Source organism: Crinia signifera, chromosome 2, assembly GCF_055691185.1.
Source record: "Crinia signifera chromosome 2, ASM5569118v1, whole genome shotgun sequence".
Classification (NCBI taxonomy): Eukaryota; Metazoa; Chordata; class Amphibia; order Anura; family Myobatrachidae; genus Crinia; species Crinia signifera.
This window is the reverse complement of record NC_139218.1, coordinates 176,447,224-176,467,457: the sequence shown is the minus strand read 5'-3', so window position 1 is coordinate 176,467,457 and position 20,234 is coordinate 176,447,224. Positions and strand designations below refer to the sequence as shown.

General features: G+C 40.5%; 1 protein-coding gene across 2 annotated transcripts in view; it reads left to right on the top strand.

Annotated features, from left to right (window-relative positions):
- Window positions 1–20,234, top strand: part of LOC146060227 (tetraspanin-18B-like) — a 142,122-nt gene that overhangs the window by 35,907 nt on the left and 85,981 nt on the right. The gene's annotated exons all lie outside the window — the stretch shown is intronic.

Sequence of the window (20,234 nt, the reverse complement as noted above, 5' to 3'; positions counted from 1 at the left end):
TGGCCCCCAAATGTCATTTTTCAGGCTGTACCACCCCCACTATCAACGCTAACCCGAAGCGTGGCGAGCGCAGCGAGAAAGCGAGGGGCGGCGGTACGCGTCCTACGACCTTTTCATACCCCCACTATCCACGTCGGCGTGGAGTTGAGAATAGAAAGTGTGGCGAGCTCAGCGAGCCACCGAGCCCGAAGCGTTGCGAGCACAGCGAGCCCCGCGAGGGGACACGGATACCTTCACAGGTATCCGCGTCCCCTCGCGGGCTTCACAGGTGTCCGCGTCCCCTCGCGGGGCTCGCTGTGCTCGCAACGCTTCGGGCTCGGTGGCTCGCTGAGTTGATAGTGGGGGTGGTACAGCCTGAAAAAATTACATTTGGGGGCCATTGAACATGTTTGATACTAATTTCAATGCATTTGGAGGCATTTCTGTTAAAAATCGCATGCGATTTTAAAAAAATGCTTAAAAACGGCAAAAATCGCATCCCATCGCATGCCATCGCATGCCACTACATATGGCATGCGATGGGAGCCGTGAAAGTACACAAGTGATTTTTAAAGAAACAAAAGACGATGATTCAGGACAAAAACCTGGATGTCAATGAACATCCAACTTGTCAATAGATTTTTAATACCTAACTTTTTATTATCAGTATAATCAGTTATTGGAATGTATAAAGTTGTCTTAATAATCAATAGTTATCCTGAATATAATATTTGGATTCTACTGCCAGAAGGCATTTGGGGGAAAAGGCACAAGTTTGGACAATCAATACTGTATGTCTTATTTTTGATGAGACTGATTTCCTCATGGCCATGTCTGATGCATGAACAGCTGCTGTCGATTATGATATATAAATATACATGCTGAGGCGAAAGTTTTTTTTTTTTATGCTGAAGGTTTCCTGGGTCCCTGATTTTCATTGAAAGGGGGGTACTCTTCTGTTAGAGCCACTATTGGGAAAAGTTCTATATGAATGGATTACAAAAGTAGTTAAATTTAACAAATGCTGGATGGATTTAACATGTTTCTTCTAAATCTTGTTTCTGAAAACATGAATTCTTTCAAAAAGCATGCTGGGCAAAAATTCACTTGGATAGTCAATTGATTAATGAGGGGGGTACCTTGTCAGAATTACCTACATGAAATGCATAAAGGAAGAGCTGTGAAATCCACTGATGTAAACCTCCAGGCAGAAATGATGAATCCTGCGCAGGTTGTGAAGTTAATGTTATGTGCAGTGAGTAAATGAGTAGAGGAAAAGCTCATGGTTTAAGTAGTCCAATACCAACAGATTAGTAGGTAGAATCCTGTTGACAGTCTCCAAAGTACATGGAAACTTTGTTTTGCTGAGAAAGATTACATATTGTGCAAAAACATCAAATTAGAGCTGGGATCTTACCGTTTTGTAAAGTGCTGTAATCTGTTAGAACATTATATTGGGCTATAGCTGCTGCAAAAGTCAAATTAGATAACTGAGGGCATCAGTTATCATTGTTCTCTACTCTTCGCTGTGATATAACATCAATGGCAATATATACAGTATCTGTGCTAATTTATCTTAGGGTTGATACATTCATGACATCCTAAATATCATCTTCAGATGCCAACAAAACTGGCAAAGTTGGTCATGTCAAGCTGCAGTGTTACATTCAGACCAACAAGAAAAAATGGTCACTTAATGAGTGACTAGATTATGACATTGCCATAGGTGTGTCAGTTTAGAATTGTACAGTGTTAGCGTTACTGATAATGGGGACATAGCATAGCTTGTCTAGCTTTAGCACAGCCTTCCAGGCATTTATGAGTCCCCATAGGGTAAAAGTGCAATGCACATGTGCTGACAGACATAGTCCACGTGTACTAGTCATTATCCCCTTCCTTTCAGTGTTAGACTGCTGGCAAGACAACAGAGTACACTACCAGGGAGCAGTGGCGTGCGGTGGGGTGAGGCTATTGAGGCACAGCCTTTCCTGTCATACTAGCGTATATGTTGGAGTTTTGAATTTCTAAAATATGTCAAAAATACAAAGAATATATAAAAAATTCTTATTTTTATCATTCTATTCCTTTTTATAGTCAAAATTCTGGAGTAAAAAGTCAATGGCTGGTGAGGCAGTGCCTCACCTGGCTACCTTTTCTGCACATCTCTTATCAAAACTCAGCGAATCTCCAGCAGTGTATACTGCTGCACATGTGCATAATGCTGGCATGTACCCCATGGCTCATATATTGTGTGCATATCTGGCTCTGGTACTTGCAAGGGACTCTTGAGCCATTTACCTCACCACACGTCCCTGCCAGGGAGGGGGTCAATACTGGACATATAACCATTATGTTACTAAATATACCACTGGCATTTATTATTGGTGTTAAATGTATACAGAATATAGGAAGTTTATACTTTTGGACTGAACTAGATCTACTGTAAATGATCAGTGTTGCTGTGTTTTTATAATGTGATGAAGCCTCCTCAAGTGATCTATTTACATCAGCCTAAGAACAAAGCATATAATGCAAGCATATATTATATGAAGCATTTACTTGATGAATTAGATCAGCGGTTCTCAAACTGTGGGTCCTGACCCCCAAGTGGGTCCCGACCTTCTCAGTATGGGGTTGCATCTTTTTAAAAAATCTAAACACAAAGGTAAACGGCGCTAATGGACCACACTAATTAGTATTCAAAAAAGTATAAATTTATTAAAATACACAATGAAATATTTCTAATACAATTTTACAATACCACCGGCCGGTAGAGCGATCAAATGTGCACAACAATTAATTTCTGGCCATAAAAATATTTAAAAAGAAAAACTTTTTTCACTAAGCTGCAATAGGTGTGACTGAGAATCAATGGTTCTTTAAGAATGAATCTATAAGTGCCCAATTAGGCTGTTACGTGATGTGGATCTGAGGCTTGGTAACTTTTCATCCACTTTAGGGTTAATCAGTCCCAGAAACTCACTAAGACACACTGATGTTGAAATCTGTTGAATTGTTTATTTTAGACTCCTCCCATCAGTTTATGCCTCCACAATGCTGCTATGCAGGTGCTCTCTGATGACTACACATGTTATGTGATCTCCTGCAGTAACTTTCTGGGGTCCCGTAATTATTTTTATTGTCTGATGGGGTCCCAGAGCAAAATAGTTTGAGGACCTCTGAATTAGATCATGCCAGTCACATAATAATAATGTAGAACTATATACTTATATACAATACTAATGTTTCTTAATATGCAAATACCACCCAAATATTATATGATCTATGAATAAATAACACTTTTAATATGTGAATGAGTGACACATCTTCCATACTCACCAGGTGGAAGTCCCAGGATATCATTTGCATTTGGAAGAGCAAAGCGAAATCTTCGTGTATTGTGATTTATGACCTACAAATGAAATTCACATATTATGCTGTCTTAAATAGATGACTAAATCAGAAAAGCAATATAATAATGTGATAACTATTGTGTTATTAATACGATATAGCAGGCCATATCTCACAGCAGAACCTGGGATCTAATACAGACAGAATTAACTGAATGTGCGCCAAACTCAGACCTATTTGAAAGGGGTTTCTTTGATTCCGCACAGAGCTACTCCTTACATTTATCACATATGTACTGTATATAAAGTAGCCAACTATTGTATATTATACTGGGTAGTCCTTACCCCTAATATATGTGTTTTGGTGGTGCTCCCAAGTGTACAACCAAAAGAGAGGGTAAAGATTAGATTCATTTGTTTAAAACTTATACCTTATTTCAGTTGTTAAAAATATCTGCTTGATATGGCAACCACATAAACACGAAACAAAAAAAATGTTTGGGGGGATTTTAATTTTTATATTATTAAGATACTAGTGAGCAGGTAGTATTTTCCAGACGTATTTAATTTCAAATATATAATATGTTTGACTGTATTATTTTAATGAAGTTACAAAAGAGTATTCAAATACATAGTACATAAAGAAATACAGTCACTAATGGTCAACAGGATCATTAAATGAAAAAGGTAGACAAATATTGTACTGCATCCCCTGGCATGGCTCACTTTGCTCGCCTTGCCACCGGCAAGGTGCCTCGATCTGCTACTACTGCTATCTTTTCCCCACCACGGCTATTCAGCCAATAAAAGTTACATTGGACTGCAAGCTACATTGGACTGCTGGAGCTCTACTCATGCCTGAGCTTAGCCTGCGGTGAGATATACTGCATAATAGCAACAGAGGTTGAGCATAGGGCTCGCTGCCCAAACTATGGGCCTTATTCTAGTTCACTCTTTCTTTTTTTTTTAATATTCAATTTTTATTAAAGCATACAGCACACAAATCAATGTACATCCCACAGTTCATCATAGGGTCATTCAAGGGGTACACATTGTGAGAAAGTATAGATCCATACTGTTACTAAAAATAACTGTCATAGCGCACTGTACGCTTGTGTAAGAACAGAAACATATATAAGACTAAGACACAGACAGACAGGGACAAGAGGAGGGGGGGACAGATGGGACGGACAAGTATACCTCTATTACTTACTACCTAATTATCATTCAGGTAGCCACTGGAGTTAATAATCATTGAATACCATATTACAGGAGATCATCTTTGGTCATTGGTTGAGCCTGGTGAGTTAAGTAGCATGACGTCAGCATCATCTTCAGGGACAATGGGTAGGCCCCGTTTCTCTCTGTACATAGACCATTTGAGCCACTTCAAATGAATGGAGGTGGCAGATGAGTAGTATTTACAGTTAGCAGTCTAGGACTGAACGCAAGCATGGAGTTGTCTCCGACTTCCACAGCTGACCTATAGCGGCTTTGGCGGCTATTAAAATATGGCCCAGAATATACCTATCGCCGCTCGGGATACTCGTACTATGATGGAATAGCGCGATTAATGGGACTGCGGGGATCTGGATCTCCAGCACCTCCCTGATTAGAGAGAATATTTCTGACCAGAACGGCCGCAAGAGTGGGCACTCCCAAAATATATGGAAAATTGTGCCTATGCCACCGCACTTTCTCCAGCAATGCTGGGAAACCGATGGCCAAATACTATGCAGCCGTCTGGGTGTGAAATACGCCCTCTGGGATAATTTGTAAAACATTTCTGCATGGGTTAAGCATTTGGACATCTTAAAACCAGAGGTAGAAATAGATTCCCACTCGTCATCCGACAGTGTCACAGACATATCACTTTCCCACCTAACGTGGGCTGGTAGTTTCTCCTTTTTAGATTTGGTTATGTCGTACTGATACCATTTGGAGATCCCTCCTCTGTGGTGCTGGGAGGATAGCCAGGAGTATAATATTTTTGGGAAGGCTGGGGGGGTTGTATTGTTTTTTAGATACCTATGGAGCCAATGGCGTATTTGGAGAAATTTGTGGAAGTCCTGCTTGGGGATACCATATTTAGATTATAAGTCTGCAAATGATGCTAAATTGCCTGTTGGAAAAAGCTCCTTCAGTTGGATCAGGCATCGGGAATCCCAGGAATCCAATCTCAAATTTGGTATAAGGGAGGCTATGGCAGAGAGGGACAGGTCCGGACCCGGGAGTAGTACATCTACATCGTCCGAGATCAATCTATGCCATGCATTCAATGTTGCTCTAATAGCAGCCCCTGGTCCGAGCCACTCTGGTATTGCCCAACGGGGGAGCCAAAGTAAGTCCGTAAGGTGATAGTCACCAAGAAAGGAGCGCTCTATACGAACCCAGGGTTTAGGGGAAAACGGAGCAAACCAGTCTCTGGCCTGACTAACTAAACATGCAGAATGGTACCTCTCAATGTCAGGGTAGGCCACCCCCCACAGCTTTTAGGTAAAACTAAGGTCTTCCTAGCAACCCCTTTCCAGATATATCGAGAGAACAGTTTATTAAAGCTAGTGTTAAGGAATTTAGGTGGAATTCTGGGAATGGCTCTGAAGAGGTACATGAGTTTTGGCAGCAGTATCATTTTAGAAGCTGCAATGCGTCCCAACCAAGAGATCTCATGTGTTAACCAGTCGTCAATCAATTTCCCAAAGGAGCACAATAATGGTTTGAGGTTACAATCGAATACATCGAAGTCCCTAGCTACCTGTACACCTAGGTATTTAATGGATCTTATTTGCCAAGCGTATCTATACTGGTCCTTAAGAAGCTGAACTTCTTCCCAGGGGATGTTAAAGGGGAGGGCCTCTGTTTTAGACGTATTTAGTTTGTAATAGGAAATCTTTGAGAATTCGTCTAGCACTGTGTGCACTATTGGTAAAGACGTGGAGGGGCTCACTAGGGTTAAAAGGATGTCGTCCGCAAAAAGACTGATTATGTGGTCTGATCCACCAATATTAGGGCCCCTCAGGCCCTCTGCAGCCCTATTCTTCTCAGCCAGAGGCTCTATGGCCAACGCAAAAACTAACAGAGACAACGGGCATCCCTGTCGGACACCGTTGGTGATGTCAAACCCCGCTGAGAGACAACCATTCACAAATATCTTCGCCGAAGGGACTGAGTACAGGGCGAAGATAGAGTCTAAGAAACGGCTGGCAAAGCCGAATCGGGACAGAACCACCTTTAAGTAGCCCCAGTGTAATCTGTCAAAAGCCTTTTCGGCGTCCAATGACAGGATCAATAATGGTTCTTTTTTGTGATTGCAGTATTCCAGTATATTGAAGACTCTACGGTTGTTATCTGGGGCCTGTCTACCTGGAACAAAGCCAACCTGGTCTTCGGCTATTAGGGAGGGAAGGAGAGGGGACAGTTGATTGGCTATCATCTTGGCAAACAGTTTGACGTCTGTGTTTAATAAGGCAATTGGGCGGAAATTTTGAACTGCAGTGGGAGGTTTACCTGTTTTTGGAAGGGCAACAATCTGGGCTTCCAGCATTTCCTTCGGGAAACACCCTGATTCCGTCGCCTCGTTAAAAACATTCAATAGAATAGGGGCGAGTTCTTTTTTTTAGCATTTATAAAAATTTGTGGGGTAACCATCTGGGCCTGGGGCTTTATCCCGTGTTAGAGTGTCAATGGCAGCCTCTATCTCAGTAAGACTCCAAGGAGAGCATAAGGCCAGGGCGTTCTCAGGGTCCAGTCTAGGTAGGGTAACGCTGTTCATAAAGTTTTGGATATCTGAATCCAGGGGTTGTGTCGTATCAATGTCAGACTTAAGATTGTATAACTTGGAATAGTACTCTGCAAAAGCGTTTGCTATATCATATGGGTCAGACACCTTAGCCCCCCTAGAATTATGAATGAAATGGAGTCGTGAGTTGGCCTGACGCCCCCTCAATTTCCTAGCAAGCAAGCGTCCCGCCTTGTTGCCAAACACATAGAATCTCTGGTTAAGACGAGCCAGGTTACGTTGTACTTGCCTTAAATCTAATTCTCTCTGCACAAGTAACATCTGCCCCACCTGCAGTGCACATGGTTTTGTCCATCTAAGAATGATTTTGTCGGAAAGATTGAACTAGAATAAGGCCCTATATATATACTGTATAGTACTTCTTGGGAAGCTAGATATGTCTGCTGCTTAAGTGGATCACCTACATATTTGCATCTTATTGAACATGAGACTAAAAAGAACTGTGACTGTTCTAATCAAAGTGAGACCCAGCATATTAACTGTGGTTACTATTTTTACTGAGAATGTTTTATTAAAATACTGCCTTTTTATCTTTAGTGCTTCCTCTATTAGCTTTTACTGCAGAAAACTGGACATGAATGTACAAAAAGAGACACTTGTGGGGTATTGGTTTATATGTAAAGTTACACTGAGCTGTTTAACCCCTTCCCGACATTTGACGTACATTTACGTCATGGTCGGGAAGTACTTCCCGACACATGGCATAAATGTACGTCATGGATTTAAACTGTCACCGCGTCTATAGACGCAGTGACAGTTTGGAGATGTCTGCTGTCCCTGACAGCAGACATCCCCCCTCGCCGCCCAGGGGGGGCAGGGATGCCCCCCCCGGTCGGCGATCGCTGTGATTGGCTGTTCAAATCTGAACAGCCATTCACAGCGTTTCCTGTGTTACCGGCGGCTAAGCCGCTCGGTAACACAGGGATCGGTGGTGATCGGTGCTGTTAAGTACAGCACCGATCACCACCGATGAGCAGCACCCCCCTCCCACCCACCCGGCACTCACCCGGCAGCTCCCCCAGCTCCCCCGGCAGCAGCAGCAGTAGGCAGCCTCAGCGCACGCAGCGCTTCCCCCCTCCCACCCCCCCGCAAGCCGCAGCAGCAGCAGCATGTATGAGATCTGTTAAAAAAAAAAAATGTACTGAAATATATATATATATATATATGTGTGTGTATGTGTATATATATATACACACATATATGTATGTGTATATATGTATATATATATATATACACATATATATATGTATATATATATATACACATATATATGTGTATATATATGTGTATATATATATATATATGGAGAGAATACCCTTTCAATGCGCTACAGGAAATATATGGGCAGCAGCTATGTGGGTCCCCCCTGTTAGTGGGGGAAAAGGGGAAGAATAGCAGAAAATGGACAAAGTGCGCCCTCTTGAAATATATCCACCACCAATAGAACAAATGGTGACAATGCGGTCACAATACAACAAATTTAATGTATAAAACAGATAAAATATAACAATAAAACAATTTATTCATCTGTGTGGAGTCATGGATTCTAAAACGGTCAATCATGCACAAAACCCAACGCGTTTCGTCGTTAAAACGACTTCCTCAGGGGTAACCGTCTAGGTGGTGGAAATAAGCATTATTATTTTTTATTTTTACACTAAAAGGTTGAGATATTGCAAAGACCCAAATGGTCAGTATTGAATGTTCATTTAAAGGTACATACCCACAAGTAACTGAATAACTCTCAGTCAAAGTGTAATACAGCTTTCATTAGAAAGAGAGAGAGTGGATCCTTAACAGATCTCAATCCTTATGCCTGTCAGCATCTAAAACATGAACTAAACATATACAATATGTCAGGGAGGGAGCAAGATAGGACAGAGGGAATAATGACGATAATAAATGGAATATGGACATACCAATTTCCATACCAAATGAAAGATGGAAGATGGAGTAATGTCCTGAAGTGGTTCAGAATTACTCTTAAGTGTGGTACAAACGGACCTAAAATAATGATGGATCATGTAAACCATAAATATGTACCCAACAGAACAGTAAGATCTAGGTAAAATTAGATAAATTAATATAGATCTAATTTAATAAAAATGTGAAAGTTAAATCATAAATTAAATAAAAGGAATGGGCGCTTCTCAATAAACAACACACGACAGAAAACATTATTATTAGTATTAGGGACAGACACTCCCCAATAAGTGCCAGATATACGAACATAAATTATTTCTAGGTGCAAATAATCACCAATAGCAATTTGTGTGTATCATACACTAACCTCACAATCAATGTGACATGCTCACAGCAGGGAGCAACAGATCAAAAATAGTTATATTCCAATGGATCTGATAAAAATGAATACACCACATTTAGGACACAGATGGCCAAGTGTCAGATATACAACACAGATGTAAACATAATACAAGCCATAGTTCTTTGGAGAGAAAAAAACAGTTCTCACATACCTCACTCATTTAGTTAAGCAGCCAGATCGAGGACCAGACTCCAGGTAATTAGTCTGGAGTAGCTGGCCGGTTTATATGGAGATTACCTTGTGACGTCACTTCCTATGTGGAATAGAATTAAGGAATAAGAATAGAGGCATAAACGGGACAAGATAATAGACCCCGTAGCCTTAGAAGGATCCAGGATGCCTCATAGATCGAGGCTATATAAGTGTGGAGACATACTGATTATTAAAAGTCTGTAAAGCACGGGGAAATCCTGCGTGCGTTCCATTTTGCGTTCCAAAGTCACTTCCGTGATGTGACTTCCGCCCGGCGGAATCAGGACGCACAGTCAGTACTGACGTCACTTCCGATAGGACATGCAGGCCGGAATATGCGTTCCAATTCAGCGGTGAAGCATATCCGGCTTGCGTTCCAATGTTGTTAGCGTTACTATTACAGCGTCGGCATTATTGACAAATGTGAAGTCTAAAACAGGGATAATTTAACCCATAGCCTCCGCTGGTCACTGGTAGGGTATAGATGATAAAGCATAGTTTTATATGCGCTGGTTACATTATAAATTATACATAGCTATATGCGCTGGTTACATTATAGATTATACATAGCTAAAGTGCCGGTAATAGGACCTGGATGTTTTTCTCTCCAATTACACATAAAAAATACATTTTACCACTGGGGCATAATACAAAAAAACCAAAGTAATAATAAATTTCAAATATAATCAAAAAGGTCCAAATCCTATATAACATCGATGTTGTTGATATCGCTATTCACAATCACAATGGCAGATACCAACACAGTGACATTCAGATCATGCAGCAATCATTAATCGATAGTTTAAAGTTTTCGATAGGTGCAGTAATATATAACAAATATGCTCGCATCAACATCGGTTTAAAAAAGACATCGATGTTGTTAATATCGCAATTCACAGTCAAATGGTAAATACCAACACAGTGACATTAAGATAATACAGTACTCATTAATTGATAATTTCAAGTTTTTGATGGGTACAGTAATACATAACCAATATGTTTGCATCAACATCGGTTTTTGAAAAACATAGTGATCACCATCAATTAGTTAATGAAACAGATTTGGGCCTATAATTAATACAACAAAGGCCTCTAATTCGTACAACAAGAGATACATTCACATCAATTATTATAATACATAGTGAAAGTTAATATAATCAAATTGTGTGTATTCACCGGAAACTAAATTACAGTGCAATAATAGTAGTATTTAGCATAAGAAGAAAGTTTTATGGTGAATAGGTTTTTTTCAGAGATCTACAGGACCCATGTAACAAGAAGTAAAGTGCAACATATAAGGTGCAACATATAATGGTGACATTTAGCCACTAAGTGGAGATGAATGAAATAATATAGGTCAATTATTTAATAAGTAAATACAAGTCTTAACATTTAGGTGAATATAGAAAAGTGCTGTGTTATAGAAACAGGACAGTTATATAGGTTTAATCACCCAAATATTCGAACAAATATTATCCAAAGAAGAGTGAAAATACATTAGCCCAGAAATGAAACTATATCTACATTCTCATTCAAACCATGTGGATGAAGAGAATTCAATGAGTAAATCCAGAATGTCTCTTTTTTGGACAATGTCAGGTCCCTATCCCCTCCTCTAGGGTTTTCAGGAATTTGCTCTAATACAGTAAATGAAAAGTTATGGGTATTGACACTTGAGTTACAAAATTACCTGCAATTGTGGCAAGACTTATATTGGAAAGACCAAACGTCAACTCAAAATAAGGATCCAGGAACACATCCGGAATATAAAAAATAAAATTCTCACCCACAGTCTACCCAGACATTTCCTTGAGTGTCATAACTCAAGTGTCAATACCCATAACTTTTCATTTACTGTATTAGAGCAAATTCCTGAAAACCCTAGAGGAGGGGATAGGGACCTGACATTGTCCAAAAAAGAGACATTCTGGATTTACTCATTGAATTCTCTTCATCCACATGGTTTGAATGAGAATGTAGATATAGTTTCATTTCTGGGCTTATGTATTTTCACTCTTCTTTGGATAATATTTGTTCGAATATTTGGGTGATTAAACCTATATAACTGTCCTGTTTCTATAACACAGCACTTTTCTATATTCACCTAAATGTTAAGACTTGTATTTACTTATTAAATAATTGACCTATATTATTTCATTCATCTCCACTTAGTGGCTAAATGTCACCATTATATGTTGCACCTTATATGTTGCACTTTACTTCTTGTTACATGGGTCCTGTAGATCTCTGAAAAAAACCTATTCACCATAAAACTTTCTTCTTATGCTAAATACTACTATTATTGCACTGTAATTTAGTTTCCGGTGAATACACACAATTTGATTATATTAACTTTCACTATGTATTATAATAATTGATGTGAATGTATCTCTTGTTGTACGAATTAGAGGCCTTTGTTGTATTAATTATAGGCCCAAATCTGTTTCATTAACTAATTGATGGTGATCACTATGTTTTTCAAAAACCGATGTTGATGCAAACATATTGGTTATGTATTACTGTACCCATCAAAAACTTGAAATTATCAATTAATGAGTACTGTATTATCTTAATGTCACTGTGTTGGTATTTACCATTTGACTGTGAATTGCGATATTAACAACATCGATGTCTTTTTTAAACCGATGTTGATGCGAGCATATTTGTTATATATTACTGCACCTATCGAAAACTTTAAACTATCGATTAATGATTGCTGCATGATCTGAATGTCACTGTGTTGGTATCTGCCATTGTGATTGTGAATGGCGATATCAACAACATCGATGTTATATAGGATTTGGACCTTTTTGATTATATTTGAAATTTATTATTACTTTGGTTTTTTGTATTATGCCCCAGTGGTAAAATGTATTTTTTATGTGTAATTGGAGAGAAAAACATCCAGGTCCTATTACCGGCACTTTAGCTATGTATAATCTATAATGTAACCAGCGCATATAGCTATGTATAATTTATAATGTAACCAGCGCATATAAAACTATGCTTTATCATCTATACCCTACCAGTGACCAGCGGAGGCTATGGGTTAAATTATCCCTGTTTTAGACTTCACATTTGTCAATAATGCCGACGCTGTAATAGTAACGCTAACAACATTGGAACGCAAGCCGGATATGCTTCACCGCTGAATTGGATCGCATATTCCGGCCTGCATGTCCTATCGGAAGTGACGTCAGTACTGACTGTGCGTCCTGATTCCGCCGGGCGGAAGTCACATCACGGAAGTGACTTTGGAACGCAAAATGGAACGCACGCGGGATTTCCCCGTGCTTTACAGACTTTTAATAATCAGTATGTCTCCACACTTATATAGCCTCGATCTATGAGGCATCCTGGATCCTTCTAAGGCTACGGGGTCTATTATCTTGTCCCGTTTATGCCTCTATTCTTATTCCTTAATTCTATTCCACATAGGAAGTGACGTCACAAGGTAATCTCCATATAAACCGGCCAGCTACTCCAGACTAATTACCTGGAGTCTGGTCCTCGATCTGGCTGCTTAACTAAATGAGTGAGGTATGTGAGAACTGTTTTTTTCTCTCCAAAGAACTATGGCTTGTATTATGTTTACATCTGTGTTGTATATCTGACACTTGGCCATCTGTGTCCTAAATGTGGTGTATTCATTTTTATCAGATCCATTGGAATATAACTATTTTTGATCTGTTGCTCCCTGCTGTGAGCATGTCACATTGATTGTGAGGTTAGTGTATGATACACACAAATTGCTATTGGTGATTATTTGCACCTAGAAATAATTTATGTTCGTATATCTGGCACTTATTGGGGAGTGTCTGTCCCTAATACTAATAATAATTTTTTCTGTCGTGTGTTGTTTATTGAGAAGCGCCCATTCCTTTTATTTAATTTATGATTTAACTTCCACATTTTTATTAAATTAGATCTATATTAATTTATCTAATTTTACCTAGATCTTACTGTTCTGTTGGGTACATATTTATGGTTTACATGATCCATCATTATTTTAGGTCCGTTTGTACCACACTTAAGAGTAATTCTGAACCACTTCAGGACATTACTCCATCTTCCATCTTTCATTTGGTATGGAAATTGGTATGTCCATATTCCATTTATTATCGTCATTATTCCCTCTGTCCTATCTTGCTCCCTCCCTGACATATTGTATATGTTTAGTTCATGTTTTAGATGCTGACAGGCATAAGGATTGAGATCTGCTAAGGATCCACTCTCTCTCTTTCTAATGAAAGCTGTATTACACTTTGACTGAGAGTTATTCAGTTACTTGTGGGTATGTACCTTTAAATGAACATTCAATACTGACCATTTGGGTCTTTGCAATATCTCAACCTTTTAGTGTAAAAATAAAAAATAATAATGCTTATTTCCACCACCTAGACGGTTACCCCTGAGGAAGTCGTTTTAACGACGAAACGCGTTGGGTTTTGTGCATGATTGACCGTTTTAGAATCCATGACTCCACACAGATGAATAAATTGTTTTATTGTTATATTTTATCTGTTTTATACATTAAATTTGTTGTATTGTGACCGCATTGTCACCATTTGTTCTATTGGTGGTGGATATATTTCAAGAGGGCGCACTTTGTCCATTTTCTGATATATATATATATATATACACACACACACACACACATATATATATATATATATATATATATATATATATATATATAGAAAGATATTCCCGACATATGACGTATATATACGTCATGGTCGGGAGGTACTTCCCGACCGAAGACGTATATATACGTCATGGTTTTAAACTGTCACCGCGTCTATAGACGCGGTGACAGTTTGGAGATGTCTGCTGTCCCTGACAGCAGACATCCCCCCCTCGCGGCGATCGCTGCGATTGGCTGTTCAAATGTGAACAGCCAATTGCAGCGTTTTCTGTGTTACCGGCGGCTAAGCCGCTCGGTAACACAGTGATCGGTGGTGATCGGTGCTGTTAAGTACAGCACTGATCACCACCGATCGCCAGCCCCCCCCCCCCTCCCACCCGGCAGCCCCCCCTCCCTCCCACCCACCCGGCTGCCGCAGCGCCAGCACCCCTTCCACCCCCCCACCAGCCGCAGCGCCAGCCCCCCTCCCAAAGCTGGTGACCAAAATGGGGTCACATGTGGGGGGGTTCCACTGTATTGGTGCTTCGGGGGTCTTGCTAATGCGACATAGCACCCACCATTCATTCCACCACCAAATATCACTCCTTCCCTTCTGAGTCCTGCCATGCACCCAACTGGTATTTTTTGGTCACATGTGAGGCATTGCCATACTCGGGAGAAATTGGGGCACAGATTTTGGGGTGCTTTGTCTCCTTCATTCCTTGTGAAAATGAAAAATTTTGAGCCAGATCTGCATTTTTGTGTAAAAAATTACATTTTTTTACACAAAAATGCAGATCTGGCTCAAAATTTTTCATTTTCACAAGGAATGAAGGAGACAAAGCCCCCCAAAATCTGTGCCCCAATTTCTCCCGAGTATGGCAATGCCTCACATGTGACCAAAAAATACCAGTTGGGTGCATGGCAGGACTCAGAAGGGAAGGAGTGATTTTTGGATTTTGCAGCACAGATTCTGGTTGAATGACCCCTGAAGCACCCATACAGTGGAACCCCCCCACAAGTGACCCCATTTTGCAAACTACACCCTTCAGGGAATTCATCAGGGGGTATAGTGTACATTTCAAACCCCCAGGGGTTTCACCAATTTTGATACAACTGAGCTGTGAAAATGAAAAATTAAATTTTTTCATTTTCACAGCCCAGTTGTATCAAAATTCGTGAAACCCCTGGGGGTTTGAAATGTACACTATACCCCTAAATGAATTCCCTGAAGGGTGTAGTTTGCAAAATGGGGTGACTTGTGGGGGAGGTTCCTAACTTTTAGCACTTATGGTGCCTAGAAACCTACATGGTGCCTAAAAAAAATCTCATAAAAAGGAGGCTCCAAAATCAAGTAGGTGCTCCTTCTATTATGAAGCCTGTGGTTTGGTCAACGTGCACACTAGGGCCACATATAGGATATTTATGAAAACAAAAGAATTGGGGGAATCAATTTTTAGTCACATTTCTCTAGTAAAATCTACTGTATTCGTTAGAAAAATGTATTAAAATTGAAACTCTGCAAAAAAAAAAGAAATTTTGAAATTTCACCGACACTTTGTTTTAATTCCTGTGAAACACATAAAGGGTTAACAAACTTCCAAAATGCTGTTTTGAATACTGTGAGGGGTGCAGTTTTTGAAATGGCATCATTTATGGGGGTGTCTCACATACAAGTCCCTCAAAGTCACATCAGAACTGAACTGGTCCCTAAAAAAATCAGTGTTCGAAATTTTCTTGAAAATTTGAGAATTTGCTATTCATATTTGAAGCCTCCTAGTGTCCAAAAAAATGAAAAGGAGGTTGAAATAATGATTGCAACATAAAGTAGACATATGGTCTTTGTTAGTTATTAACTATTTTGAGTGGTATGTTTATTTGTCTCACAAGCAGAAAATGTGACATTTTGCAAATTGCAAAATTTTCCATTTTTTCACGACATTTTGGTATTTTTCACAAAAAAACACAGACTGTATCGACCCAAATTTACCACTAATTTGAAGTACAATGTGTCACGAGAAAACAATCTCAAAATCACTGGGATAAGTAAAAGCAAAAAAAAGTTATCCCCACTTAAGTGATACATGTCAGATTTGAAAAAAAGGGCTCTGTCAGGAACGCAAAAACTGTCTCTGTCAGGAAGGGGTTAATATTTTGTCATGCTTAATAAACAGTAGAACAGCTTTTTCCGAAGCCTTATTTGGAAAAATGGAATTGAAGAATGAGGGCTGAGAAGGGAAGTGGCACTATTGTCACCGCATAGCCTCAGTGACTGGATTAAAGATAATTTGCTTGGGTGCTGGATGGCTGGCCAATGGTTGGGATTCCGACGGTCAGCATACCGACATAGAAATCCTGACTGTTCAACTGTAGCGGCTGGGATTCCAATGATCCCGACCATCGGCCAGTTATACCACACCCATTTTCTGTGGGAATAATGAACATATTCAGAAATATTTCAGGAGTAAAACTACTTACAGATTTGCGAATGAGTCTTAATCTATATTTTTTGCTTGAATCTTGCAAAACTACATATTTCCGTTTTTTGCTGATGATATAATTTCCCGCGGCCATGCCAAATACAGTTAAAAGGACCATGCCAATGGCAAGGAATGCTCCCTTGATCTGAAAATAGACACAAGACACCAATGTAATATCAAAAATATAGTAAACCGCATTAAAGGGAACTTAAACATACTGTAAGGAGATATGAACATCGTATAGAACATTTTGACATTCAGATGTTAGAGGTACAAATGATTCAGTACAATTTATTTATTTATTTATTTACAGTTTCTTATATAGCGCAGCATATTCTGTTGCGCTTTACAATTTGAAATAGTGATAACAATGACAGTGATAATATATGTCTCCCTACCACTAATAAGTGGATGATCCAAATTTTTAGCCGACTTCCATTTATATCTTACTATAAAGATGAATCAAATGGAGCTCTTTTTTTATGATTTAGGCAGAGTAATTAGCACGATGGAGTACACTATATATATAAAATCATTCCCAGACATTAAGCACATATGAAACACCATGTAATTGGCATATATTAATTAGTCCTGGTAATATCTGACATGTCAAGGAGCATTGACATTCATATTTCCTTCTATTAAATAACCAGGTACTTGTGTACTAGCACGGCGCTTACGATATTAGGTCGCACGACATATAATCGCATCGCATGGCATACACCCGATGCACTGCGATGTGATTTTAAATTGTATAAGCCCCCTCTACGATGTTTAATTGTTTAAGCACCCTAATGGGTGCTTACAATGTTAAATGCACCCCGACGCCACCCCACTATGAATGCCAACCAGAAGCGTGGCGAGCGCTGCGAGCCCGCGAGGGGCGGCGGTACGCGTCCTTCAACCTTTTCATACCCCCACTATCCACGTCGGCGTGGAATTGATTCTATATAGTGTGGCGAGCGCAGCGAGCCACCAAGCCCGAAGCGTGGCGAGCATAGCGAGCCCGCGAGGGGACGCGTATTACTTTACATGTATTCCATGTCCCCTCACGGGGCTCGCTGCACTCGCCATGCTTCGGGCTCGGTGGCTCGCTGCGCTCGCCACACTATATAAAATCAACTTCACGCCGGCGTTGATAGTGGGGGTGCCGTTGGGGGTGCTTTTAACATAGTAAGCTCCCAACACGTTTAATTAACTTATAGGGGCCACTTTTAACATGGGAAAACCCTTTAGGGTGCTTATACAATTTTAAATCGCATACCATACAATTCGATGGTATACAATTTAAAATTGTATAACATTTGCTGCCATCGCGTAACATAGCATACCATCACATGCCTTATGGTCTGTGATGCGATGGGCGCCGTGCTAGTACACAAGTACCAATAACCAATATGTGATTAAATCATTCACTTAGATAGTAATGCCTTAATGCCTTAAATAACTTTATATCAATTAAGAATGTTACCAATTATTGTAAGAGTATCGGCAATAGATATGTAGCAATATTACAGCACTGTAATATGTACTGTAGCTATGTTGGTCAATTGCAATTCTAAGATTATGAGGGATATTCAAAATAATTCTGTCATTCTCGGCCGGCGGGATTCAAAAGAATCGGCAGGCGGGATTCAATGTCCTGCCTGCCAAATGCCGAAAGGGGGCGTGGCCATGAGATACGGCCCGAGGATCGCCGAGCTGTGGCTGGGAGCTCGACAATCCATTCTCAGCAGGGTATCCGACAATCGACTACTAATGGTCGACAGTCAAAAGGTCGTCAGGGTCAAAAGGTAGACAGTCAAAAGGTCGACAGGGTTTAAAGGTCGACACACAATAGGTTGACAGGGTCTAAAGGTCGACATGGAAAAGGTCAAGATGAAAAAGGTAGACATGCATATTTTTACAAAATTTTCAGCCGACATGTGCCGACAGGCGGTATTTCATACCCTATCATCCACTAAGGCTTGGAGGGAGAATAAAATAAAATAGTGTGCGGAGCATAGTGAGGCACCGAGGCTGAAGCATGGCGAGCGCAGCGAGCCATGCAAGGGGACGCAGTACACTTAGACAGTGTCCATGTTGACCTATGTCGGCATAGACACCCTAAAAACTTAAAAAACTCATGTTGACCTTTTTCCATGTTGACCTTTTGTATGTCGAACTTTTGACCATGTCGACCTTTTTCACGTCGACCTTTTAACCATGTCAACCTTTCACCTGACGACCTTTAGACCCTGTCGACCTTTGTTTCTGTCGACCTTGTGACTGTCGACCATTAGTGGTCGACTATATGACTGTCTATCATGAGTCTATACCATAACCCTCGGCAGACCGAACCCGACTGCTTCTAAAGTCGGTTCAGTTCTGCAGAGATTCCTGGTCATTGCTGCCGTGAAAGACAGCATTGAATAGGGCTCCGTTGCTATTTCCCCCTTTCCTTTCCCCTCCTTCACATATGGAAAATGTACATGAGACCAGTGGCTAAAGTGATCAGACATTAAGGGGGAAATTTACCAAAATGGATTCGTAAAAAATAGGTGTATTCGTAGGCAGAAATACACCTATTTTTTACACATTTGTATTTTCGGGATTTACAATCCCGAAAATACAACAATTCGTATTCCTAATGGTGGGACATTCGTATTTGTATTTACAAATACGAATGTCTACACCATCGATAGAATATGACAGGAATCACCTTTCAAAAGAATGGTGATTCCTGATTTACTAAGCAGCCGTATTGATAATACGGCTGCTAATTGGTGTAAAACAGGCAATACACCCTGACGTTTCTGTCGTATTTGGCTTTAGCCTGCACGGATCAGTCAGATCCATGCAGGCTTTAGTGTAAAAAAAAAGAAAAATTAAATAAATAAAAAAAAAAAACCAGCGTGGGGTCCCCCCCACAGCTGTAACCAGCACGGGGTCCCCCCCACAGCTGTAACCAGCACCAGGCTGAAGGAGCCGGGGCCGGTAATTACAAATCAGGGAACCCGACAAATAGGGGTTCCCCGATTTTTAACAACCAGCCCCAGGCTCCAGGTCCGGGGCTGGTTCCCAAAATACGGGGGACAAAATGACTAGGGGTCCCCCGTATTTTAAGAACCAGCCCCAGGCCAAACCAGCCAGCAGGGTAATGTCACAGCCAGGGGACACTTATGATATAAGGTCCCGCGGCCAAAACATTAACCCCCTGACCGGTCAGCCTGGCCAGGGGCCCTGGGGGAGTGGGGACCCCCCCAATGAAGGGGTCCCCCCCCTCCAGGACTTACCTGACCAGGCTGAAGCCCCCAAATCTACTGTAACTCTCTCTCCACATGTTACATCTGCCCCACCTGCAGTGTATATGGTTTTGCCCATTTTGAGAACAAATTTGTACTGCAATCAGATCTGAATAAGGGCCATTGTCTGTGAACCATCTGGATACCACAATGATTTCGGGACTAAGTAGAGATGAGAATCCGGACACCCCTGAACA